The 27452-nt window shown below is 42.5% G+C and overlaps 1 protein-coding gene across 4 annotated transcripts in view; it reads left to right on the top strand.

The window, feature by feature from the left end:
- The first annotated feature begins 221 nt into the window (after positions 1–221).
- The window catches only part of LOC141139188 (cytochrome P450 2K4-like), a 116547-nt gene continuing 89316 nt past the window's right edge, over positions 222–27452 (top strand). For 3 of the 4 annotated variants that reach the window (XM_073625102.1, XM_073625099.1, XM_073625098.1), the window contains exon 1: positions 224–377. The gene's annotated coding sequence lies outside the window, so the exon portion shown is untranslated. Of the gene's footprint in view, positions 378–27452 lie in introns of all 4 variants that reach the window. The other variant, XM_073625100.1, reaches the window with a different exon arrangement.

Genomic DNA, 27452 nt, shown 5'->3' with positions numbered 1-27452 from the left:
ATATCAGCAACCCCGCGTTCAGTTTCAGGGGGCCCGCAACTCCGTGCTGTGTCTTGTCATTGTACATGCTGCATTTTGCAATCACAAAATCCTAGAAACAGAATCCAGGTCGGATCCACCTTGTGTCACACAGGGTACGTGCCGAGCTCTGTATTCCACTCCAGAGCTTCTAGTTTGCCTTCAACCGAGACCAAACCTGTCCGCTCTCATTGGCTGGAGAAGAGGATCCAGGACAAGGACATGTGATGCTTGTTGCTGCCAGCCTGGAAGTGTGCTGACAAGGACAGGGGAACAGTCAGTGAGCTGCCACACAGACACAGAGCGAGGAAAGGAGGAGAGAGGCACCTGTAAGCCAGGACAGGACTTCACTAACTCAGGTAGGACATGCACATTGCTGTGTGAGGAGTGTTCTCTCATGTGAGGCACCTGGTCTACCAACATTCACACAGTCAAAAGTTATGTGAAAGATCTCTTAACCTCACCTCCTGAAGGGCCCCAGATTTGTTTGTGTTAATTTGAGCAGCATCAGGGCCGGGGGAACATGTCATCTCCAGGATGGTGGGGGAAGGAGGGGTCCTTGTCATTGCCATGAAGGACTTCTCTGTCACTACACAGTGCTCACTGACCTCTCTGTCACTACATAGCTCTCACTGACCTCTCTGTCACTACATAGCTTTCACTGACCTCTCTGTCACTACATAGCTCTCACTGACCTCTCTGTCACTACATAGTGCTCACTGACCTCTCTGTCACTACATAGCGCTCACTGACCTCTCTGTCACTACATAGCGCTCACTGACCTCTCTGTCACTACATAGCGCTCACTGGCCTCTCTGTCACTACATAGCTCTCACTGACCTCTCTGTCACTACATAGCGCTCACTGACCTCTCTGTCACTACATAGCGCTCACTGACCTCTCTGTCACTACATAGCGCTCACTGACCTCTCTGTCACTACATAGTGCTCACTGACCTCTCTGTCACTACATAGCGCTCACTGACCTCTCTGTCACTACATAGCGCTCACTGACCTCTCTGTCACTACATAGCTCTCACTGGCCTCTCTGTCACTACATAGCGCTCACTGACCTCTCTGTCACTACATAGCGCTTACTGACCTCTCTGTCACTACATAGCGCTTACTGACCTCTCTGTCACTACATAGCTCTCACTGACCTCTCTGTCACTACATAGCGCTCACTGACCTCTCTGTCACTACATAGCGCTCACTGACCTCTCTGTCACTACATAGCGCTCACTGACCTCTCTGTCACTACATAGCGCTCACTGACCTCTCTGTCACTACATAGCGCTCACTGACCTCTCTGTCACTACATAGCGCTCACTGGCCTCTCTGTCACTACATAGAGCTCACTGGCCTCTCTGTCACTACATAGCGCTCACTGGCCTCTCTGTCACTACATAGCGCTCACTGGCCTCTCTGTCACTACATAGCGCTCACTGGCCTCTCTGTCACTACATAGCGCTCACTGGCCTCTCTGTCACTACATAGCGCTCACTGGCCTCTCTGTCACTACATAGCGCTCACTGGCCTCTCTGTCACTACATAGCGCTCACTGACCTCTTGCCTAACTCCAGTGATCTTTGATCTCTTCCACATTGTTCAGGTAGATCTGCACCTCTCTAAGGTTGCATACCCCTTTACAGGGCATTCAAAAGATTGAACTGTCCACATTTTGACATATGTCCCCAATTCATTTGAATTACTCTCTCAATACGTAAATAAAGGTCTGAAATAACTCTTTAGCCACTTGGAATATCTTGGCACGGTGGAAGTATCTTGGCGCACAATGAAAGTTGCGAGTGGTAGTGGGGGGGGGGGGCCCAGTTCAACTTTTGCATCAGGGCCCACAGGCTTTAAGCTATGCCTCTGCCTATCAGTAAATAGCTTGGGGTGTCTACTTTCCAAAAAGGGGTCATTTGGTGGCAGGGGTTGACCTGTCCTGGTATTTTATGCACAACATTTAGAAGCTTATGCCACACATCATTCACTCTTCTAACCACTTGAAGACAAAGTCCTTTCTGACATTTTTTTTTTTTTTTTTGCTTACATGGAAAACATTTTTTTTTTTGCTAGAAAATTACTCCGGACCCCCTAACATATTATATATTTTTTTAAAGCAAAGGCCTTTCAGATTAAAATGGTCTGTGTTGCAAAAAAATTTTCAGAGTGTATCTGTATTTGTGCAGCGATTTTTCAAACGCAATTTTTTTGGAAAAAAACACTTTTTTTGAATTTTAATTCACTAAAACACACTATTATGCCCAAATGTTTGATAAAGTAAAAAGGATAATCTTATGCCAAGTACATAGATACCAAACACCAAACACGACATGCTTTAAAATTGCGCACAACTGTGCAGCGGTGACAAACTACATACATTTTTATTAGCTTTTAAAAGCCTTTACAGGTTACCGCTTTAGATTTAGACTTATGCCGCGTACACACGGTCGGACTTTTCATCTACAAAAGTCCAACGGACGCCGACGGACTAAAGCTGGCTGGTAATCCGATCGTGTGTGGGCTTCTCCGGACTTTCAGCAGACTTTTTCAGCCTCAAATCCGACGGACTTTAGATTTGAAACATGCTTCAAATCTTTACGTCGTAACTACGACGGACCCCGAAATCCGCTCGTCTGTGTGCTAGTCCGACGGACAAAAACCCATGCTAGGGCAGCTATTGGCTACTGGCTATGAACTTCCTTATTTTAGTCCGGTGTACGTCATCACGTACGAATCCGTCGGACTTTTGTGTGGTCGTGTGTAGGCAAGTCCGTTCGTTAGAAAGTCTGCTGCAAGTCCGCCGGAAGTCCGCCGGAAGTCTGTCGGACAGGCTGTCGGACTTTTGTAGACGAAAAGTCCGACCGTGTGTATGCGGCATTAGACTTTAGATTTAGACTTTAGATGTTCGCGGTGACACCTCACATGCATGTGGAAAATTACTGTTTACATATGACACGAGACCAATGCTTGCCTTTGCGCATGAGTACGGGGGGGACAGATTATTTATTTTGCTTTTTTTTATTTAGTTTTTACACTGTTCCTTTCATTTTTATTGTTATCACACAGAAATGTAAATATCCCCTATGACAGCAATAGGTAGTGACAGATACTTTTTTTAAAAAATTTGGTCTATTAGACTCTAGATCTCTCCTGCCCTCAAAGCATCTGACCATACCAACATTAGTGTGATGAGATGCTTTCCCAATAGCGCTGTTTATATCCGGCGAAACCAAAGTCATGAAATGCTTGTAGCTTCCGGTTTCTTAGGCCATAAAGGTCTTCGATCAGCTCTATGGTCAGCTGGCGGAGCCACCGGGTGCATTATCAGCTTATCAGTGGGACAGGAGAGCCCGAGAACACCAAGGAAGATGACGGGAGGACAGGGGGGAGGGTACGTTCCCTCCCACTGCTTGTAAAAGCCAACTACTGGCTGAAAAGAATACCAAGATGATGCCTAAACCTGTAGGCATTATTGTAATGTTCTATTTTTTTTCACGCGGGCTGAACAAAAAAAGATATTGATCGGTGGGTATGCGCACCATTAGAATACCGCCCTGCATCCACCCACTTCTAATGATGGGCTTACATGCACAGTTTTTTTTTTAACTGTGGTGGTGAAATCGCTTACTAAAGCACTGGAGTCGCTGATTTACGTATCATGAGAGCAAACACTGTTGCTCTCAAGATAAAAAAAAATCAGTGCTGCAGCTGAATGGCGTACCTGAAAAGAAAATAATGGTTAACAATAAAACACAGTAAAGTATAAAAGAATTACATACCTGGAAAGAAAACATGATAAAACATAGTAAACATAGTAAAAAGAGCAGAACAATAGAGAGAGAGCAATAAAAAGCCAACTATTTTTGGCTTTTTTAATTTTATATATTATTTATTTATTCACACTTTTATTTGTAACTGTAACAGTTCCAGGTCTCTCAAAATGCGATGACATCTTTGGAGACCCTGTGAAAGTGTACCCTAGACTGTGCCGTGCTGTACCCTACACAAATACTCCACTAGTGTGTGGTAGCGTTCGAAACATTCACCAATGCAAAGACCAGGATGGTCAGGACAGGAGGGACAATAATAGCGGGTGTGTGATCGTTGGGTAGGGGTACCAGGGAGGACATACGGAAAATGCCTCTCATGCAGCCGCCTCACTGCATTTGTGTTGGGAAGGTGGGGCACTGCACCATCTGGAAACAGAAGGGCTGTGACGATCTCTTCCTGGAATTTAAGGAAGCATCCAGTTCGTCCTAATGCTTTCTATAGCACATAAGCACTCAGCAGAGCCAATTGGAAAAAGTATACAGACACTGGCCTTGTGGGCAATTAAGTACGGCACCATCAACTGGTCATTGAGGTCCACCCCTCCTAAATTAAGGTCGAATTCAGTCGCCGTAGAAGTTTGGACTGTCGTATCTGTATGAAGGGAGGACAGAACGAAAACATTTTGTGAATCCCTCCACATCACTGCAAACAAATTATTACATTTCAAGCAGGCTCTCTCCCCAGCCTTAGATGGGAATCTACAAGCCGCTGGAGTAAGCCCCGGCGATTAGATCGCACGGTGCTACATGCGCCAGTTCCATGATCAAACAAGTGACTAAAAAGTGGCGCGCTTGTGTAATAATTGTTCATGTACAAGTGGTACCCCTAAGGGTGACACCAAGTCCCACACAATCTTACCAGCGCTCCCTATGTAGTTTGGGCAGGTCTCCGGCTCCACTTGACTTTTCCCTCGTAAACCATAAAACTAGTTCAGTCACAGAGCTTATACATCTTGACCCCATATCTGGCACGCTTGCCGGGAAGATACTGTTTGAATGACAAGCGACCCGAAAACCTAATCAGGGACTCATCAACGCAGACAACTTGATCGGGAGTAAACAAGGCTGCAAACTGTTGGTTGAAGTGGTTTACGAGGGGCCGAATTTTGTTGAGGCAATCTTATTCAGGGTCATCCTGAGGACAACAGAGTTTATTGTTGTTGAAGTGCATAAATCGCATGATCAGCTTGTATCTAGCCCTGGTCATGGAGGCAGAGAACACAAGCATATGCTGAATTGGGTCAGTGGACCAATATGACCGCAACTCACTTTTTTTAGTTATGCCCATGAGGAGGGATAGGCCCAGAAAGGCCTTAAATTCGGAGACCGTGATAGGTCTCCAATCTTTGGCAAGGGTCAACTGGGGATTAGTGGCGATAAATTGACCAGCATACAAATTGCTTTGGTCCACAATAAACCGATAGAGATCTGTGATAAACAGTGAATAAAAATCAAGTGACGTAAAATCAACTGTTTCCACCTGAATTCCGGGTTGGGCAGTGAATGGGGGAAGTACGGGTGCTGCAGAGGTGGTGGACTCCCAATTAGGATTGGCAAATGCAGCAGGAAGGGCGCTATGGGCTCAATGGGCCTGTGTTTGTCTTCTTGGTGGCTGCGGGACACTACTTGTGCTAGCCACCGCACCAGCTTGAACTGCACTTATGGAACTCGCCACATCACCACGTGATACTGCATTGCTGGTTGTACGACCAGGGTGTACTAGGCTGCTAGTGCTTTCCAGTTCACCAGAAGGATGAGCGGCACTAGTACTGGCTCTCTGCTCCATATGAGAGCTCTGCGGTTCTTGCACTTCAACAACAGCAGAACGGGGTTGGGTAAGCCTGACCTTAGCAGGGACAACTACTCTGTCATCAGAGCTATCAGTCAGGGTGCCGCTGCTGTCTACTGGATCGTATTCTGAATCTGACAGATGGGTGACTTCCTCTTCACTCTCATCTATCATGCTCAGAAACGTGTAGGCATCTTCACTAGTGTACCTTCGATTGGACATTGTGGCCTCTAAATTTACTGGTACAACTAGTGAAACTCGCAGGAAAAAAGAGCACCTGACTGTCAGTGACTGCTTCAGGTCAGCCACCAATTGTGCAAGTTCTCCAACTTAAAAAGATGAGAGAGGCCTGTAATTGTCATCATAGGTATACCTAAACTGGAAACAAATCCAGACATTCACATTGTCTGATTTTTGAAAGAATTTATTTGCAAATTATGGTGGAAAGTAAGTATTTGGTCAATATCAAAAGTTCATCTCAATACTTTGTTATATATCTTTTGTTGGCAATGACAGGGGTCAAACGTTTTCTGTAAGTCTTCACAAGGTTGTCACACACTGTTGCTGGTATGTTGGCCCATTCCTCCATGCAGATCTCCTCTAGAGCAGCGATGTTTTGGGGCTGTCACTGGGCAACACGGACTTTCAACTCCCTCCAAAGGTTTTCTATGGGGTTGAGATCTGGAGACTGGCTAGGCCACTCCAGGACCTTGAAATGCTTCTTACGAAGCCACTCCTTCGTTGCCCAGGCAGTGTGTTTGGGATCATTATCATGCTGAAAGACCCAGCCACGTGTTTCTACCAAACAGTTCTACTTTGGTTTCATCTGACCATCTGACATTCTCCCAATCCTCTTCTGGATCATCCAAATGCTCTCTAGCAAACCTCAGATGGCCCCGGATATGTACTGGCTTAAGCAGGGGGACACCTCTGGCACTGCAGGATCTGAGTCCCTGGTGGCGTAGTGTGTTACTGATGGTAGCCTTTGTTATGTTGGTCCCAGCTCTCTGCAGGTCATTCACTAGGTCCCCCCGTGTGGTTCTGGGATTTTTGCTCACTGTTCTTGTGATCATTTTTCTCACGGGGTGAGATCTTGCGTGGAGTCCCAGATCGAGGGAGATTATCAGTGGCCTTGTATGTCTTCCATTTTCTAATTATTGCTCCCACAGTTGATTTCTTCACACCAAGCCTGGTGCAGGTCTACAATTTTGTTTCTGGTGTCCCTCGACAGCTCTTTGGTCTTCACCATAGTGGAGTTTGGAGTGTGACTGTTTGAGGTTGTGGACAGGTGTCTTTTATACTGATAACAAGTTCAAACAGGTGCCATTAATACAGGTAATAAGTGGAGGACAGAGGAGCCTCTTAAAGAAGAAGATACAGGTCTGTGAGAGCCGGAAATCTTGCTTGTTTGTAGGTGACGAAATACTTATTTTCCACCATAATTAGCAAATAAATTCTTTCAAAAATGTGATTGTCTCAATTTGTTTCCACATTTTGTCTCTCATAGTTGAGATATACCCATGATGACAATTACAGGCCTCTCTCATCTTTTTAAGTTTACTGTACAAAATAAGGTGCGTTGGCATGGACCATAGGGTGAGTACATGGATTGAAAACTGGCTACAAGGGCGTGTTCAGAGGGTGGTGATAAATGGGGAGTACTCAGAATGGTCAGGGGTGGGTAGTGGGGTCCCCCAGGGTTCTGTGCTGGGACCAATCCTATTTAATTTGTTCATAAATGACCTGGAGGATGGGATAAACAGTTCCATCTCTGTATTTGCAGATGATACTAAGCTAAGCAGGGCAATAACTTCTCAGCAGGATGTGGAAATCTTGCAAAAAGACCTGAACAAATTAATGGGGTGGGCGACTACATGGCAAATGAGGTTCAATGTAGAAAAATGTAAAATAATGCATTTGGGTGTCAAAAATATGAATGCAATCTATACACTGGGGGGAGAACCTCTGGGGGAATCTAGGATGGAAAAGGACTTGGGGGTCCTAGTGGATGATAGGCTCAGCAACGGCATGCAATGCCAAGCTGCTGCTAATAAAGCAAACAGAATATTGGCATGCATTAAAAGGGGGATCAACTGCAGAGATAAAACGATAATTCTCCCGCTCTACAAGACTCTGGTCCGCCCGCACCTGGAGTATGCTGTCCAGTTCTGGGCACCAGTCCTCAGGAGGGACGTACTGGAAATGGAGCGAGTACAAAGAAGGGCAACAAAGCTAATAAAGGGTCTGGAGGATCTTAGTTATGAGGAAAGGTTGCGAGCACTGAACTTATTCTCTCTGGAGAAGAGACGCTTGAGAGGGGATATGATTTCAATTTACAAATACTGTACTGGTGACCCCACAATAGGGATAAAACTTTTTCGCAGAAGAGAGTTTAATAAGACTCGTGGCCACTCATTGCAATTAGAGGAAAAGAGGTTTAACCTTAAACTACGTAGAGGGTTCTTTACTGTAAGAGCGGCAAGGATGTGGAATTCCCTTCCACAGGCGGTGGTCTCAGCGGGGAGCATTGATAGCTTCAAGAAACTATTAGATAATCACCTGAATGACCGCAATATACAGGGATATGTAATGTAATACTGACACATAATCACACACATAGGTTGGACTTGATGGACTTGTGTCTTTTTTCAACCTCACCTACTATGTAACTATATGTAACTATATGTAACTTGCACAATTGGTGGCTGACTAAATACTTTTTTGCTCCACTGTAAATCCTACAAAAGTGCAAAATTACATACCGCTGGGAATACCCCACCAAACTACTGGTTACTTATCAGCAGAAAATTGTCCCGATCTTGACACCCATAGATGGATACAAGAAACTAATCAACTCGGGTTGTTACCCATCCCTGCTCCTTCTCAGACATCACATAACCACACCATCTCTTCCTCTCCTCTGCGTCCGCCACTGAAGCAGGATAACGGCTTCCTCAAAAGCATATGTCCCAAGCGTAGTAACATCCTGCCTGGGCAAACTGTTCGATTTCCAGTTTACCCCCAGCTGAATGGTGTGCTAAGCACACTTAGATGAACGTTGCTCTATATCACCTTCTGTATCCGGTAATTCTTACCTCTCTTCCAACTGCCATATTTCCTGTGTGAAGGGTGTCTCTATTAAACATTAATTTATTGTACTACTTAAATCGTTTAAGAATAACAGCCGTATTTTCTAGCAAACAGTTCTACTTGTTTCACTCAACCTCAGTGGCTCAGTCACCAGAATCTCAAAATATGCCCCTCAACATTACTTCTATTAAGTGCTTAACTCTCTGTTTCTATGGAAAGAAGCGATCTCCCAAAACGCAGATATACTTTGCGCACAAGAGACCCACTTTTCTAACGTTAAAGTGATTGATTGTAGACCTTCCTGTTTTATTTTTTTAAATAACAACCATCATACTTACCTCCACTGTGCAGCTCGTTTTGCACAGAGTGGCCCTGATCATCCTCTTCTGGGGTCCCTCGCCGGCTCTCGTGGCTCCTCCTCACATCAAATAACCCCCTAGGAGAAGCGCTCTCCCGAGGGGTTACCATGCAGGCACGCTTCCAAGTCCAGCATTTGCGTCCATAGACACAAATGCCAGACTCGGCCGCGCCCCCCATCATTGGATTTGATTGACAGCAGTGGGAGCCAATGGCTGCGCTGCTATCAATCTATCCAATCAAGAGCCAGGACCCTGTTGCAGAGAGTGATAGTGTGTCTCCACCGAGGGAATTATGGGACCCGGGTAAGTAAAACAGAGGGGCTGGGGGGCCGGTCACTGCCAGAAGTTTCTTTACTTTAATGCATCCTATGCATTAAGGTGAAAAAACACAAAGGTTTACAACCCCTTTAAACCTCCCTCTTGCACACACAAAAGATACTCCCATGATTACTTTTTCGCCAACGCCATTAAAAAAAATATGTGGAGTAATGAAAGCTATAAGCTCCAAATTCTCCCTTTGTCTTACACCATGTTGAAACAGATGACGAAGGTAGATTTATTATCTTATCAGCTACTATTGATAACCACCTCCTGATCCTGGTAAATGTATATGTATCCAACACTGCCCAACGTAAATTTTATAAAAAGATTGGGAACAAACTGGGCCCCTACAAAGATACTCCATTAATCATCTGTGGTGACTTCAATTATATCATAGACCCCGCATTGGACTCATTCAATTCCGGCAGATGCAGATCATCAGCCCTCTCCTCATTTATTAACAATGAAGATCTATATGATCCCTGGAGGTGTACGCATGACGTTGAGTGAGATTATACCTTTTATTCCCACTCCAATGGTTCCTACTCTTGGATTGACCTTTTTAGACACGCACTTTTTTTTTTTTTTTTTTTTTTTTTAATTTTATAGCTTTATTAAAGAGCAGTGCAGTACATTGATGAACATAAGATACATAGGAATGTTGGAAGAATCCCTTGTAAGTATGGGATAGTAAATATGCAAGTATAACGCAAGCAAACATAGGTTCAAGATCGAATACAGTAGCAGTTGATACAGTAGGAAACATTAAAGTTGATATCCCCTGTTTGGGTTGACAATCCCAACACCCCTAACGGGAACATACTGTGTTTGGATTCCACCCACCACAGGGAGGGCATTGAGGCTAACCCAGAAAACCTACTGTCCCCACCCCCGGGGACCTGCCACCGCCCAAGAGGTGGGGATAAATGATCCCTAATGAGGCCAGAAGACCCTTCCATCAGATACCCTTCAACCAGCAGGATTCCATTCTGAGTCTAAAGCTAGGGCTCATTAAAGACATTCTGATGGTGACAAGAGAGATTCTGTCATTATGTAAACATAAAGTAAAACATAACTGTTACACTGCTAACTTGGAATCATTTCGTTGTACATAACAATAATATATGGAGAGACAGAGGAGAAGAAGAGAAGGAGAAGAGAAGAAGAATAAGAAGAAGAAGAAAGAGTTCGCTGTCATGGGGGATGCGATTGTGTCCAGTCCAAGGTTTTTTTTTTTTTTTTTTTTTTTTTTTTTTTTTTTTTTTTTTTATTATTATGCCCCTTTAAAATATGCGATTCAACTAGGCTGAGACATTTGAATACCTGGGATAAGGGAAATGCCTAGGTGTCTAGCCCAGGGCTCCTAAGTCGCCTCAAATGACTTAGAGGTGTCCGTCATAGAGCTGACTATTTTTTCAAGTGACATGATCCACGAAATCTTTCTTTTGGCAGCCTGGAAAGACACTGTGGGTTGCTTCCAGGCTTTGGCTAAAGTAGCCTTAGCTCCTAGTAGCATAAAGGCAATTAATTTTTGAGAGTGTTTTGTTGTTTTAGGGGATGGAGCATTGAGTAAGGCCACTTGGGCTGATTTAGTGATGGGAAGATCCGTTACTTTACGGATTAATGTGAATATTTTGTTCCAGAAACCTCTTATTTTCGGACACTCCCACCAGATATGGATCATAGAGCCCTGGGCTTGACACCCTCTAAAGCATAACGGGGAGACAGAAGAAAACATAGTTGCAAGTCTGGTGGGTACTAAGTACCATCGCATAAGAACTTTTATATTAGTTTCTATTAATGCTATATTTAGAATACCTTTAAAGGCTGTGGATCCTCTCCGATGCCATTCCTCCAGGCTCCAGGGCTCCTGCAGATCCTTTTCCCACGAGTCCATGTATGAGAATTTTGTGGAGGGTTCCACAAGGGACGCATAAAGGAGAGAAATTCCCCCCCTTGTGTCAAGTGCTTGACCGCACCAACGCTCATAAGATGTAAATTCCAGAGGGAGTTCCTGTCCCTTCATTAGGGAGGCAAGGAAATGGGATATCTGAGCAAATCTAAACCTCTCTGAATCTGGGAGTTTGAGTTTAGTTAGGCATTGCTTTAGCGTTAATGGGCCAGATGGGAAGAGAAAGTGGCCTATACGGTACATCCCCTTGTCTTAGACACGCACTTTTTTCACTTATCCAGAAGCGCAGTGGAGGTAACACGAGGTGTAGGGTGTTTTTAATTGTGAACCATGGGGAGTGCAGATCTAATTATATGGTCAGACCATACCCCTATATCTGTTAAATTGTTCCTCCAGTCCTGCCCATCCACCCACTCCATCTGGAGGATGGACTCATCCCTATTGCCTGACCATCGATATGAGAACCAAATCAAATCCGAGTTTAGGAACTTCTTTAGGGATAATCGTGAATTTGTCAATGACCAATATATAGTCTGGTTGGCCCACAAGGCTTTTCTACGGGGTCTGCTTATTAAATTTGGAGCTCAAGAATTCAAACGACAAGCAGCCTCATTACTACATCAGATCAAAAGCTTAGAACAAACTAACAAAATCTCCCCTACTCAAGCTACCTCTAACACACTCAGGGAACATCAATGCAAATTAGGGGAACTTCTACACCGAAGATTTGACTATTATTTTAAACAAATAAAGCTAACTTCCTATTCCCTAAGCAACAAACCTGGAGCATTTCTAGCTAGACAAATTAACAGCGACAAATCCGCAATAAAATCCCCTTCCTCCTAAATGCTCAAGGAGCGCACATGACTAATCCCCTGGACATAGCCAATACCTTCGCAATGATATATGCCAAGCTATATAATTTGCAGGAGTCAGAAGATACCACCCCTCCCTGTTCCGACATAATTGATTACTTTCTGTTATCCATACAGCTCCCTTTATCCCCCACACAACTAGCATCTTTAGGGACCCTTTTCACCTGGGATGAGGTCCATAAGACTACAAAATTCTTCCCACTGCACAAAGCTCCAGGACTGGATGGGTTCCCCAATGAATATTACCGGCATTTTAGTGACATCCTCTCCCCTCACGTATGTACAATCTATAACTAATATGCGAACACTGGAAAAATCCCTAAAGAATCTTTTAGAAGCTTTAATAGTGACCCTCCCTAAACCAGGCAAATCAACAGACTCTCCAGCAAATTATAGGCCTATATCCCTACTAAACACAGACATGAAATTCTATGCCAAACTCTTAGCCCTCCGCTTATCCACAGTTATGCCCAATCTCATACACCAACTTGGTTTCATACCAGGCAGGCAAACCTCAGATGGGACCCAACGTTTTGTGGATATCATTCAATGAGTAGAACATACCCGAACACCTTCTCTGCTCCTTTCTCTGGATGCAGAGAAGGCATTCGGTCCTGTGTAAGTTTGGCTTAACAGGTGTTTTCCTGAATGCCATCCTCAGTCTATACTCCGCACCGAGTGCGAAAGTGTGGACATTGGGTGTAGTGTCTAGTCCTTTCAACATTACAAATGGCACGAGACAGGGATGCCCTTGCCACCTTTAATTTATGCCATGGTTATGGAACCCCTGGCTCAAACAATCCGCTCTACACCTAAGATCAAAGGCATAAACATTGGCACTACAGAATACAAAATCGGACTATATGCGGATGATGTTATAATAGCTCTTACGGACCCTACACATTCTCTAATTGAGGTACAACGCATTGTAGACCAATTCAGCATTATATCCCTATACAAAGTAAACCACAGTAAATCATTCATGCTAGCATTAGGCTTAGACAAGGATACCACAAAAAATATCACAAAATACTCACCATTTTCATGGTCACAAGACTCGTCATTATCCTATTTAGGAATCTGTATGACCTCATCCAGCAAAATTCTTCTACGCTCAAATCTAGCAGACCTCTTGGAAAAGCTTCAATGAATAACCAAAGACCTACACCACCTCTTTAGTATCATGGGATGGCAGAATTGCTCAAGTCAAGATGCTCATGCTTCCACATATTTTATATCTTTCGTACTCTACCTGTACCATTTCTTTCTGCACAAATAAAGACTCTCCAGACGAAACTTAATTCCTTCATATGACATCAGAAACACCTCAGGATAAAAAGAGCCAATTTAATAACCCCAACTTGCATGGGAGGACTGGGAGCACCCAATATACATTTATATTACAGAGCAAACTTTGGTGAAATCCATCCACTCAATCAAACTGGAAACAAATTAAATCAGTGGTACTGACTGAAATCCGAAAAGGTTCCTTGGTGCATCACTTTTAGCCCCTACTACTAGGTACTGTACTTTCCACTGGATACAATAACAGCTTCCTTGAGATCTTGGACAGCTCTCCCTCCGATGTTGAAAGGTCTACATAATAGCATTTTGGCATACTTGCCAATTGAAACCATTGCAATTACACTATCAGAGTTACAAATACAGCCATGGACAGAAGCAGGCATATGTACCCTAGGAAACCTCTTTACCTCATCAAACCTAAGCTAATTTGCAAGTCTTCAAAACACATATGACCTATTTCCCAGATCATTCTACGTTTACCTTAGGATCAGATCCCTACTTTCTAAAATACACTGGATTGCGCAAGACAAAATCGTACCCCCTCTGTTAAAAATACTATGTATCGAATAACAACCAACTCAAAGGCATCTTGCACATCTATGGTCTATTTTAACAAACCTCAGGAGAATCCATCCAAAACCAAATACCAAAATGGTCCACACTTATACCCTCTGCCCCATCAACAGATCAATGGTGCAAAGCACTATCCCTACCCTCACAACTTTCCCATTGCAACACACATTGGGAATCTCTACAAAAACTCTTTCAGCAATGGTACTACACACCCCACCAGAACTGCGAAGTTCTACCCAAACACCTCCCACTTATAGAGAGAAATTGCGGACTTCCAGGAACTCACTTCCATATATGGTGAGAACGCCCAGTCCTTAAAGTCTTTTGGACTCAAATGCAAAACCTACTAAAATCAGTCATCCCCATGACAACCAAACTTTTATCTCTGGATCTCCTACTCGGATTAACAATTCCCATGTGGCCCAGATGATTCCAAACCATACCTACCCACATACTCATTGCAGCACTTCTGCCATTGGCTAAAAAATGGAAATGTCTACAACCACCAACCATCCAGGACGTGACCATAAACTAACCACTGAGGAATTCTACACAGCTTGGGAACTCTGGCTCAAAGACCCTAGAAGCGTAAAACTGCATTGACCCCCCTGGACGCTCATAACCTATAGCATTTTCCGTTCTCTCAGTTCAACCTTCAATACTTTGCGGGTAACACACAGTTCTCTGCAATAGGCACTTAGGAATTCCACCAATTGAGTTAGACCAACATGTGTGCATACCTGCTAGCTTTAATCTCCATCTGAACTTATAGCTAGTTCTAGACACAGATTTCTCTAGTCTGTCATTACTATCAACCATTGTATGTATACAATACAGCAGCTTACATACCTGTACTTTTTGTGTTAAATACAAAGGTTCAATAGATATATATTAATGCGCATGAACATTAGCCTTTTGAGATTGTATTATCTCATTTTCCTTGTTGTTTTCTGTACTGTAATTAGGCTTGCGGACGAGGGGGGTGGGGGGATATTAATCGTAAATACCGTATTTATCGGCGTATAACACGCACTTTTTTTCCCCCTGAAAATAGGAACAAATCACGGGTGCATGTTATACGCCGACAGCGTACCTCGGAGGGAAAGGAGGGGGACGAACGCCGCTGGAATTTATGACTCGTCATCTCCTGTTTGCTCGGCTCTCACTCAGCTGCCACGTAACACACACAGTCCCACCTCCACCACTGGCATTGGACGAGTGTTCTGTCTATCACAGGAGCTGGTCCAATGACGATGGTGGAGACGGGACTGTGTGTGACTGAGAGCCGAGTTAACAGGAGATGACGGCTCAGTGATTTTCTGTACTGTCCAGGCTGCATCGATGGTGAGGCTGTAGATGAGCATTGAGGCTAAAAAGGGGCATTGATCAGGCTGCATTGATGAGATGGGCTGCACATGGATGGGCATTGATCAGGCTGCATTGATGAGATGTGCTGCAGATGGATGGACATTGATCAGGCTGCATTGATGGGAGATGAGGAGGCTGCAGATGGGCACTGACCCTTATTTTAACTCAAAGTTGTTTATTTAAAGTTTTTTTCCTGAAACTCACCTCTTAAAATTAGGGTGCGTGTTATACGCCTGTGCATGTTATACGCCGATACATACAGTAAAAGTGATTAGGACGAGATGATGACGATTTTGAAAGAAGAAAGCATGTATACAAAATTACCTAAACACCCTACTAAGAAACGGAAGAAAAATGTTAAAAAATGGGTCAAGAAGGGAAGAAAAAGAATATAGTTAATAAAAAAAGAGGCTACGTATTTGTTCCCTGATGCTCCTAAAAAAGTCCATAGATCCAGAAGAATAAAGAAAACCCCCTGGGTAGACCCATTGTAAGTAAAGTGGAGCCACTTACAGCCGGTGTTGTCACCCATGCCTATACCTGTGCTATCCCTTCAGAGTTTCATCCCGCAGTCCGCGACGTCATCGCGGCGTGGCCAATCAGAGAGCTGGAGGATGCGAACCTGGAAGGGAGACCGGGTGAAGATGGAAGTGCCTGTCAGCTGTGACAATGCGGAGCTGGAGGGCTTACTAAGTATTTGATAATGTGCTAGTATGTGATGCATACTAGCACATTATGCCTTTACCTTGCAGGGCTTAAAAAAACAAAAATTATGCAGTTTACTACCGCTTTAACTATGTAGCAGAGCAGCTGCTTGGCACATGACCTGGAAGCAATCACTGTACTAGCAGTGTCCTCTACAATGATTTCCAGCTTCCACGGGGATTCCGCAACCATGGCACATACTGTACAGAAGTCCAAGCTGGACAGAATTTATATGTGATTTACTGTGCTGAAAAAGAATTTTACACTATGGCTTCTAACAGAGTTTAAAAGCATGTTTGTACTTTGTATACATGCCCCATGTGCAGAATACATTTGGATTTAAAGTCAAAACAAACTTTGCTATAATTTATTAGAAATAGATTATACAAAGAAACATGTAAGCAACGACTTGAATAGTCAGCAGTCAGGCTTGGATAATGTTTACTGCCTGTCTGTTATAGTGAAGATAAAGGTACCGTAGGACAGAGGTGAGGAATGTCCTGGAGCCAATATTGCATAACTACAGATTGGAATCAAGTCAACCACCACTTGTTTTGTTATTAGAGACAATGTTGAGTGACATCACAAAGGAGGAAATAGGGCATTGAGTAAAGCTGGCCATAGATGGATAGAATTTCAAACAAAAATTCTTAGAAAGAATTTTAGGAAATTTTGTATGAAAATTCTCAGAAGGTTCGTTTGTTGTTCATAAAAATTGTATTTGCTTCTAACATTTTGATTTTGAAATGAATGGACTTTACTAAATGAAAACAGCATACGCTGTTAGAAATGTGTTTGTTCCAGACATTTTTTCCAACCTGCTCCTTGCACCACGGTTGAAAGGGGTTTAGTAGCTAGGGGCTAAGTGGCGTTACTGGCTGCATAGGAGGGGGTCACTTTGGCTCTGTGAAGTGCTAATCTTTTAGAACTTGGGCTATGTGAAATATTGTCTTTCCATCTTGTTGCCGGTGGCTGCCACCATCTAGCATCTACTGCCTGCATCTGACACCTCTAAATGTTATTCTATTCTTCTTTGTCTCCAAGGATACAAGGTCCTGAAGAAGCAATATATGTGAAATGTGTCAACCTCTTGGATTGTTTCAGGCAAAGAAGCTTTTGAATAGCTTTTGTATATATCACTATCTTGATTAAATTGGGATTATACTTCCCAAACTATTTTAAGTCTGTGATTTATAACTATGCAATAAGCTTGTTTGAATTTTATGTGTATATCCTCTTTGACCCACTAATAAGAGAAAACCGAATGAACTTTCTTAGAACCTTCTTTTCCCAAGAACTTCTATTTGAAATTGTACCCATCTATGGCCAGCTTAAAGCGTTTGTTAACCCACCACTTCTTATTACTGATATGTGCTTTCTGTACCATGTAATTTAAAGATGGGCATCCCCACATTGTGGTACTGTGGAACAACAGGCACCACATCCTAATTGAAGACAAATTGGAAAAGTAGACTCTTTGTGGTGCCTAAAAAGTCCACCTAAAGTCTACTTCTGTACCATGTACTTGTATGAGAAAGTATCCAGTTTTATCTGTATGGCTTAGTTTATGTGAAATCCCTGCTCTTAATGCTAGTTCCCGTTCTTTCCTATTGAAAACTGATTACATTAAGCAGGAGAGCACACCGTGGTCAGTTCCCTAGCTATGCTGGGAACTCCGTGTACTCTCCTCCAATGACCAGACATGACCTAACACGCCCCCCCCTGCACAGCCATTCACTGGGAAGCTCGGTGTGCTGCTGCTTCTCCTCCCCCAGCTCTTATGCAGCTGAGAACAGAGGCTATGTGATCCCGTATAAAAAAGGGGAAAAAATATATTTATAATTTTTTTTTTTTTTTATATCTATACAAAAATGTTTTGCACTTAATCTCAATTTTAAACTGAATGGGTTGTTTTACAAGGGGATCGTTTACAGCCACTTTAAAGTGGTTGTAAACCCTCATATACCCGGTGAAGTAAACAGCCTCAGGTGATAGGTTAGTTCTTTGTGTGCCACTCAGGCTTCGTGCTTCAGCCTGGACTCCGAGTCCAGGTTGAGGTTGTCCCTCCATCCACCTCCGTAGGATTCTCTAGATGTGCGGCATTCAGGGGCCGCTCCTCTTCCTTCCGAGCCCCAGGTGATACACAGAGATAAAACAAATCCTCCTACACAGGTTTTATTTGTTTATCTGCAGTATTCTGCTCTGCAAACCATTTCAAAAGTGCGGATCATTTTAAAATTCTTTCTTCATCTGTCAGCAGCACAGAGGAGGGGGTGGAGAGACTGCAGTTACAGTGTGTGAGAGCTGATTGGAGGAAAGTAACACACGCCCCTCCACACAGCAGAGGAACTGTGTTATGGATAGATGAGCTCTGTGCTGATCTCTCCCTCCCCCCTCCCTACCGACACAAATTTATCTCATGTGTCAGGAAAACTTGTCAGAAGTGACTCATGCTGATAACAGATGAAGGAGGCACCAGAGAGAAACACTTAGAGCTTTGGAGCAAGTTAAGTAAACACTACAGATATATATGCTTTGCTCAAATTCCTTGACTTTCATTTGCAACCGAAGACAAAAAAAAGAAAAAACGTAAATACCGCATTAAAAAGGCATTCAGTTTAAATGTAAAAATAAATAAAAAAGAACTATACAATGGAATTTTTGGGGGGGATTTTTAATAATACATATTTTTTTAATAATATAATATAGCACAAGTTGGTTATATAAAGGACCCCAATACAATATTGCTGCATGACCCATGTAAGAGGGGATTCAGTAAATGACTATATTGGGTGGGTTTTTCAATTGTGATTTGGCTTTGTTTGATTGGGCTGTTTTGTTTTTGTTTTTTTTGTATATTTTACATGCTCTAGCCCAGTACCTATGCACATGAAATGGATGTATACACTCTTTATAATAATTTATTAATAATAATATAATTTAATGTATTATTTTTGCAATAACAAACTGAAGTGAGTTATGCAGTTTTATAAGAAGGATATTCCAATGGGCATTTTGCATATATTTATAGGGGTATGCATTGGTTATTAATAAATGCAGAGCCTTTTGCCCAATGAGAAACTTACAATTTCTCTTCTTTACTTCTTTATCTGATTTTTTTTTTTTTTAATTTTTTTTGTGCACACCAGATATTTCATCAATCATTGTCGCCCTCTTGTGTTCATTCCATTAGTTTTTTTTTTTTTTTTGCAAGTACATGTAGTTTTGTTAGGTTGAACACTGATAATATAGAGGGAAACACAGTTGGAATGATATTCATCTCTTTTTCCGTTGTTGGGTCTTTTGTGCCTTTCCTATGGTTCACAATCTGCCACCTTGAGTTTATCATTGTGGCGCACATACACTACTGTGCAAACATTTTAGGTAGGTGTGAAGAAATGCTGTAAAGTAGGAATGATTTCAAAAATATATATTTCAATGTTTATTTTTATCAATTTACAAAATGCAAAGTTAGCAAACAGAAGAAAAAACTAACTCAAATCAATATTTGCTGTGACTACCATTTTGGCTTTGGATTTTGTAGGATTAGAGTCATTTGTATGATTAACCAATTATACCAAGAAGGTGCTAAAGATCATCAAATTCATTCACTGAAACAGTCATTAACTGAAACAGGAACAGCTGCGTAGGAGGTTTAAAACTAGGTGAGGAACAGCCAAACTCAGCTACTAAAGTGAGGTTGTGGAAGACAGTTTCATGTCACAGGTCATACACCATGACAAGACTGAGCACAGCAACAAGACATAAGGTAGTTATACTGCATCAGCAAGGTTTCTCCCAGCCAGATTTCAAAGCAGATTGGGGTTTCAATATGTGCTTTTCATATTCCTTTGAACAGGGCTTTTTTCTCAAAGAATGGGTGCAGGAACTCCTCCCTTCTGAGTCACCCCTTGACTCTGCTCCCTACCCACCTCCGAGCACCATGCCTTTGTTCCACACCTTACCCACCTCCAAGTACCACCCCTTTTAGAGAATAGAGAACCAAGTATCGTTTTGTGGTGCTAAGTATTTTGTATGGAATTTGTTAATCATAACAAGAAAGGCAGTAAAATAGTAATCTAGCAACAATGGATACCCCAGTGACAATAGATCCACCCCAGCAGCAATGGACTCCCAACAGTCACCATCAATAGACCCTCCAACAGCCAGCAACATTAGATTCCTACCTCAACAGTAGATCCCTCCTAGCAATGATTGACTCACTGCAACATAATATCCACCCTGAGCGACAATAGACCCCTCCCCAGCAACAATAGACCCCTCACCAGCAACAATAGATCCCTGCAAAAATTGATTCCCTCCAGAAACTATAGATTCCACAGCAGCCAGCATCAATAGACCTTCCTTTAACAGTAGATCCCTCCAGCAACAGCATACCCCCAACAACATAAGATACACCCCAGCCACAATAGATCCCCTCCTTCCTCTGCAAAAACAGATCCTCTCAACATCAATAGACCCTCCAGCACACCCCAGCACCCCTTGCCATTACATACATTCAGTTCTGGAGGTGCCAGAACTGCGTTCCTCCGCATTCCTGCTGAAAAAAAGTCCTGCCTTTGAAGAAGCAAAAAAACAAAACTGACAACGTTAAGGACACTAGACACAGTGGTTGGTCAAGGAAACTTAATGCAGCAGATGAAAGACACATCTTGCTTATTTACCTTTGACATCAGAAGATGTCCAGCAATGCCAACAGAACAGAACTGGTGGAAATCAGTTCTTTCTTGATGGAATAGTGATCACATGGTCCCCCGGCCGGCCAGGGAAGGGGTTAAACACTAGGGGGCGATCAAGGGGTTAACTGTGTTCCCTCAGCATGTTCTAACTGTAGGGGGGATGGGCTCACTAGAACATGACAGAGATCACTGCTCCCGATCACTGGGAGCAGTAGATTCCTGTCATGTTGCTAGGCAGAACAGGGAAATGCCTTGTATACATGGGCATCTCCCTGTTCTGCCTCTCTGTGCCATGATCGCGGGCCGCCGGCAGACACTGAGTCCATGGGACCCACCTGCGCGCACCCGCTAGCCGCAGATGATGCAGCGACGTATGGGTATGTTGTTTTGCGCACCCGTACCACTTTGCCGACGTATATCGGCGTGAGCCGATCGGCAAGTGGTTAAAGAAATAAATACAAACCTATTTATTGTGCCAAGCAGAAAAGTCTCAAGAATAGTGAAAGAATATGGCAAACATGGACAGAGTGTTCATATGAGCGATTAGATCAAAAGAATTCAAATCTCTCCAAACTCAAACCCCTACTGTATCCAAAGCTAAAAATAAGTGTTTTTGGCTTGTTGATTCATTTCAACCATAATTAGATTTTAATAAATGCTTCCCCTAGCTTTTTTCTACTGACTGCATGTATATTTCTAAAATTAGAAATTGTTTATATAATGTCGAATTATGTTCAGGGGATGGGGGGTGCGCCTTGGCATCTTCACCGTAGGTGCCCAAGGACCTTTTCTCAGCATTGATTGCAGCCACTTATAATTTTGTTTTTGCCATCTGTAATTAAAATGTATTAAATGTTTTGATTCTGAGACGACCTTGTCAATTCTAATAACATTTTCTCAGTCATCTACTAACTCCTCAGAATAGAGGAAGAGAAACCTAACCCACCCAATGCAAACCTATTGTAGCACTACTCCTCTCAAAGTGGTGTGGAATGACTCCCGAAATTGTATAGCAGGCTCACATCTCTGAATGCCCCAGTATATACTCTAATGGGTGTATCCACATCGAAGGTTGGATCCTTGGCGTATGGTGAGGTTGAAGACAATATTAACAAAAAGAAACCTTGCCTGAAAAAAAGATATATGTATTACTTCAAAATTTTAAATAATTAAAACATTTTTGCCAAATCAATTGGCTAGTTTAGATTTATAAATTTATTATTGCATCATATAAATAATAATTATTATTATTTACCATTTAAAAATAACAGTTACAAAAAGATAAATAAAAGTTACTTTATACATGCTCTAAAAGAGCAGACAAATAAGAATAATGAACAAACAGACAAATTACAATAATGAACATGACAAGACGATTGTTAAAAACCCCAGAAATAGAGAAAAAATATTTTATATACAGTATATAAAAATAAAATATATTTGCAGAATATACCAGTAGATAAACATGCCCTCAATGTATTTATTGTGAAAGCAGTTGAATGTAAGAAAAGGTGTCCAAGGTGTCCAGAAAAGGTAGACAGGTTTCACACATACATCTTGTGCTTAATGATTAAGCACAAGATGTATGTGTGAAACGCGTGACCACAGTTTGGTGTCTTTGGTGTTATCTTTGTGAAACAAAATAAAAGGCAATCGGAAGTTCTGGATGTGCAGCCAATTCTTTCTTCTTTCCAAGTTTCCCATGGAGGCGGGCCGGGGCTAGCACTCTGCAAGATACTCCAATCAGCCTTATCTTTATACACCTGGAGCAGCAGTTCTTTTTTTTGTCTACATGGGATGTATGGCTTGTTAATATACACTATATGGTCAAAAGTTAAACAACCCATTTCAAAACCATGGGCATTATTATGGAGTTGCCCCCCTCTTTGTATCTGTAACTACCTCCATACTTCTGCCAAAAGCTTTCCAGAAGATTTTGTAGTTTGTCTGTTGGAATTTGTACCTGTTCAAAAGAGTCAAGATCCCCAAAGAGTATTTGTGAGATCAGGCCCTGCTATTGGACAGGAAGACAATATTTCAATTCATCCCAAGGATGTTCAATAGGATTTTGGTCAAGACGTTCAAGTTTTACCACACAAAACTCGTCCTATAATTTCTTTATAGAGATGGCTATGTGTACAGGGGCACATTCATGTTGGTAGAGAAAAGGCTCTTCCCCAAACAAATATCTAAAATGTCTTTATATCAGTGGGGGACAAAGGTATTTTAATTTTTTTTGCGGGGGGCAGCAAACAGTGCACAGCCAGCCCCCCCCCTCCCGGTCGGGTCACCTGCACCTCCCCTTACGCAACACTTACCCCGGGCTTCCCTCTGGGTGACCTGTGTCTCCTTGCGTCTCCTCCCCCCTCCTCTCGGCCGCCAGCGTAGCTTCTCACCTGGCTTCCCTTGGGCTTCCCTCCGGGCGACGGATGAGCGGCCGGCTAGCTTCCCCTGCATCTCCTCTCCTCATGTCTCCTCCATCCTCCTTCTGGCGGCCAGCGTAGCTTCTCCTTTCAGCCAATTGGGAAACAGGTCTCAGACCAGCTTCCTGATTGGCCGGGACAAGAATTAGGGCTCTGCTCCCGAGTTCACCCTATTTTCAAGCCTATCAGAGCTCCTGGCTCTAATCACATGCGTGATTCAACCCCCCCCCCCCCCCCCATTGGAATCTATGTATCTGGCACCCTGCATGTAGATTAGGGGCCGGACGCATGGATAGGGAAGGCAGCGCCTGTACGCCCCTAATGGATGGGCCGCCAGTGCTTTATGTGCTGTAGGATTAACAGCACCCTTCACTGCAAATACCTGAACTTAATCATTTAAAGGGATGTCTGTAACATTAGATATAAAAAATAGATATAAAATGTGGTATGATATCATGTTCTCCTATTTCAAGGCTATTATATTATATTTTGTTTCGGGGTCTTTTTTTTGGCCACATAGTGTGATAGTCTGGTACACACACATTATTAACCATATAGTATATGAACAGACATTATCAACCATATAGTATACTTGCAAATTTACAGAAATACACAGGAAATAGAATGCATGAGGAAATACATTTTGTATAAAAAAACTAAGAAAAATACTAGTATTAAAGGTAAACCTGTAAAAAAATATGAAAATAGTGTTCTCTAAATGTTATCCCATCCTCTGTACATGGGTTATAGTCTGCAGGTTTATCTTCCTGAGCAGAAGGATTATGTAACTGTAATAGGGAAAAGGTGAGACACTCAGTCAGTAGAGGAAAGGTAGAATAAAAGGTAACAAAATAAAGTGAGTCATTAACCATGCTTCTGGACTAAAGGTAAAGCATGCAGGTTATAGTTTACACAAAACCGTGGAATGTTTAGTCAGTATTCCTGTTACAGCATAGATATACAGAAATAGCATGTCTTAAAGGACCTGTAATTTTATTTTTAAAGAAACATGTTTAATTTTTTTTTTTTTTAAGGCAGTTTTTTTTTTTTAATAACAAACATGCCATACTTACCTGCTCTGTGCAATGGCTTTGCACAAATGAGCCCTCTCCTCCTCTTGGGTTCCCCACCAGTGCTCCTGGCCCCTCCCTTCTGCCGAGTGCCCCCATAGCACCCCCTATCCATGCGTCCGGCCCTATAATCTACATGCAGGGCGCCAGACGCATGGATTCCAATGGGGAGGGGTGTTTTCTTTTTTTTTTTAAGCAGATGATTAGAGCCGGAGGCTCTACACAGTTCAGACCAATATGTATTCGTCTACATATTTTAGGTAAAGAAAATCTCAATAAGCGTATATTGATTGGTTTGCGCAAAAGTTAATGCGTCTACAAAATAGGGGATAGATTTATGGCATTTTTAATAATATTTTTTTTATTAGTAATGGCGGCGATCTGCGATTTTTATCATGCGACTGCGACATTGCGGCGGACAGATCGGACACTTTTGACACTAATTTGGGACCATTGGCATTTATACAGCCATCAATGCTATAAAAATGCACTGATTACTGTGCAAATGTCACTGGCAGGGAAGGGGTTAAACACTAGGGGGAGATCAAGGGGTTAACTGTGTTCCCTCAGCATGTTCTAACTGTAGGGAGGATGGGCTCACTAGAACATGACAGAGATCACTGGGAGCAGTAGATCCCTGTCATGTTGCTAGGCAGAAGAGGGAAATGCCTTGTTTACATGGGCATCTCCCTGTTCTGCCTCTCTGTGCCACGATCACGGGCCGCTGGCAGACATCGAGTCCGTGGGACCCACCTGCGCACACCCGCTAGCCGCAGATGATGCAGCGACGTACTGGTATGTTGTTTTGCGCACCCGTGCCACTTTGCCGACGTATATCGGCATGAGCCGGTCGGCAAGTGGTTAAAGAAATAAATACAAACCTATTTATTGTGTCAAGCAGAAAAGTCTCAAGAATAGTGAAAGAATATGGCAAACATGGACAGAGTGTTCATATGAGCGATTTAGATCAAAAGAATTCAAATCTCTCCAAACTCAAACCCCTACTGTATCCAAAGCTAAAAATAAGTATTTTTGGCTTGTTGATTCATTTCAACCATAATTAGATTTTAATAAATGCTTCCCCTAGCTTTTTTCTACCGACTGCATGTAAATTCCTAAAATTAGCAATTGTTTATATAATGTCGAATTATGTTCAGGGGATGGGGGGGGTGCGCCTTGGCATCTTCACCGTAGGTGCCAAAGGACCTTTTCTCAGCATTGATTGCAGCCACTTATAATTTTGTTTTTGCCATCTGTAATTAAAATGTATTAAATGTTTTGATTCTGAGACAACCTTGTCAGTTCTGATAAAATTTTCTCAGTCATCTACTAACTCCTCAGAAGAGAGGAAGAGAAACCTAACCCACCCAATGCAAACCTATTGTAGCACTACTCCTCTCAAAGTGGTGTGGAATGACTCCCAAAATTGTATAGCAGGCTCACATCTCTGAATGCCCCAGTATATACTCCAATGGATGTATCCACATCGAAGGTTGGATCCTTGGCGTATGGTGAGGTTGAAGACAATATTAACAAAAAGAAACCTTGCCTGAAAAAAGGATATATGTATTACTTCAAAATTTTAAATAATGAAAACATTTTTGCCAAATCAATTGGCTAGTTTAGATTTATACATTTATTATTGCATCATATAAATAATTATTATTATTATTATTTACCATTTAAAAATAACAGTTACAAAAAGATAAATAAAAGTTACTTTATACATGCTCTAAAAGAGCAAACAAATAAGAATAATGAACAAACAGACAAATTACAATAATGAACATGACAAGACGATTGTTAAAAAACCCCAGAAATAGAGAAAAAATATTTTATATACAGTATATAAAAATAAAATATTTGCAGAATATACCAGTAGATAAACATGCCCTCAATGTATTTATTGTGAAAGCAGTTGAATGTAAGAAAAGGTGTCCAAGGTGTCCAGAAAAGGTAGACAGGTTTCACACATACTTCTTGTGCTTAATCATTAATGATTAAGCACAAGATGTATGTGTGAAACGCGTCTACGTGACCACAGTTTGGTGTCTTTGGTGTTATCTTTGTGAAACAAAATAAAAAGCAATCGGAAGTTCTGGATGTGCAGCCAATTCTTTCTTCTTTCCAAGTTTCCCACGGAGGCGGGCCGGGGCTAGCACTCTGCAAGATACTCCAATCAGCCTTATCTTTATACACCTGGAGCAGCAGTTCTTTTTCTTGTCTACATGGGATGTATGGCTTGTCAATATACACTATATGGTCAATAAGTTAAACAACCCATTTCAAAACCATGGGCATTATTATGGAGTTGCCCCCCTCTTTGTATCTGTAACTACCTCCATACTTCTGCCAAAAGCTTTCCAGAAGATTTTGTAGTTTGTCTGTTGGAATTTGTACCCATTCAAAAGAGTCAAGACCCCCAAAGAGTATTTGTGAGATCAGGCCCTGCTATTGGACAGGAAGACAATATTTCAATTCATCCCAAGGATGTTCAATAGGATTTTGGTCAAGACGTTCGAGTTTTACCACACAAAACGTCCTATAATTTCTTTATAGAGATGGCTATGTGTACAGGGGCACATTCATGTTGGTAGAGAAAAGGCTCTTCACCAAACAAATATCTAAAATGTCTTTATATCAGTGGTGGACAAAGGTATTTTTATTTTTTTTTGCGGGGGGCAGCAAACAGTGCACAGCCAGCCACCGCCCCCTCCCGGTCGGGTCACCTGCACCTCCCCTTACGTAACACTTACCCCGGGCTTCTCTCTGGGCGACCTGTGTCTCCTTGCATCTCCTCCCCCCCTACTCCCAGCGGCCAGCGTAGCTTCTCCTCTGACTTCCCTTGGGCTTCCCTCCGGGCGACGGACGAGCGGCCGGCTAGCTTCCCCTGCATCTCCTCTCCTCACGTCTCCTCCATCCTCCTCCTGGCGGCCAGCCAGCGTAGCTTCTCCTTTCAGCCAATTAGGAAACAGGTCTTAATCATTTAAAGGGATGTCTGTAACATTAGATATAAAAAATAGATATAAAATGTGGTATGATATCATGTTCTCCAATTTCAAGGATATTATAGATATTTTTTTCAGGGTCTTATTTTTGGCCACAT

This window comes from Aquarana catesbeiana, linkage group LG04 (assembly GCF_042186555.1).
Source record: "Aquarana catesbeiana isolate 2022-GZ linkage group LG04, ASM4218655v1, whole genome shotgun sequence".
Taxonomy (NCBI): domain Eukaryota; kingdom Metazoa; phylum Chordata; class Amphibia; order Anura; family Ranidae; genus Aquarana; species Aquarana catesbeiana.
Note: the sequence above shows the minus strand (reverse complement) of the source record. Positions and strands in the feature narration are given on the sequence as shown.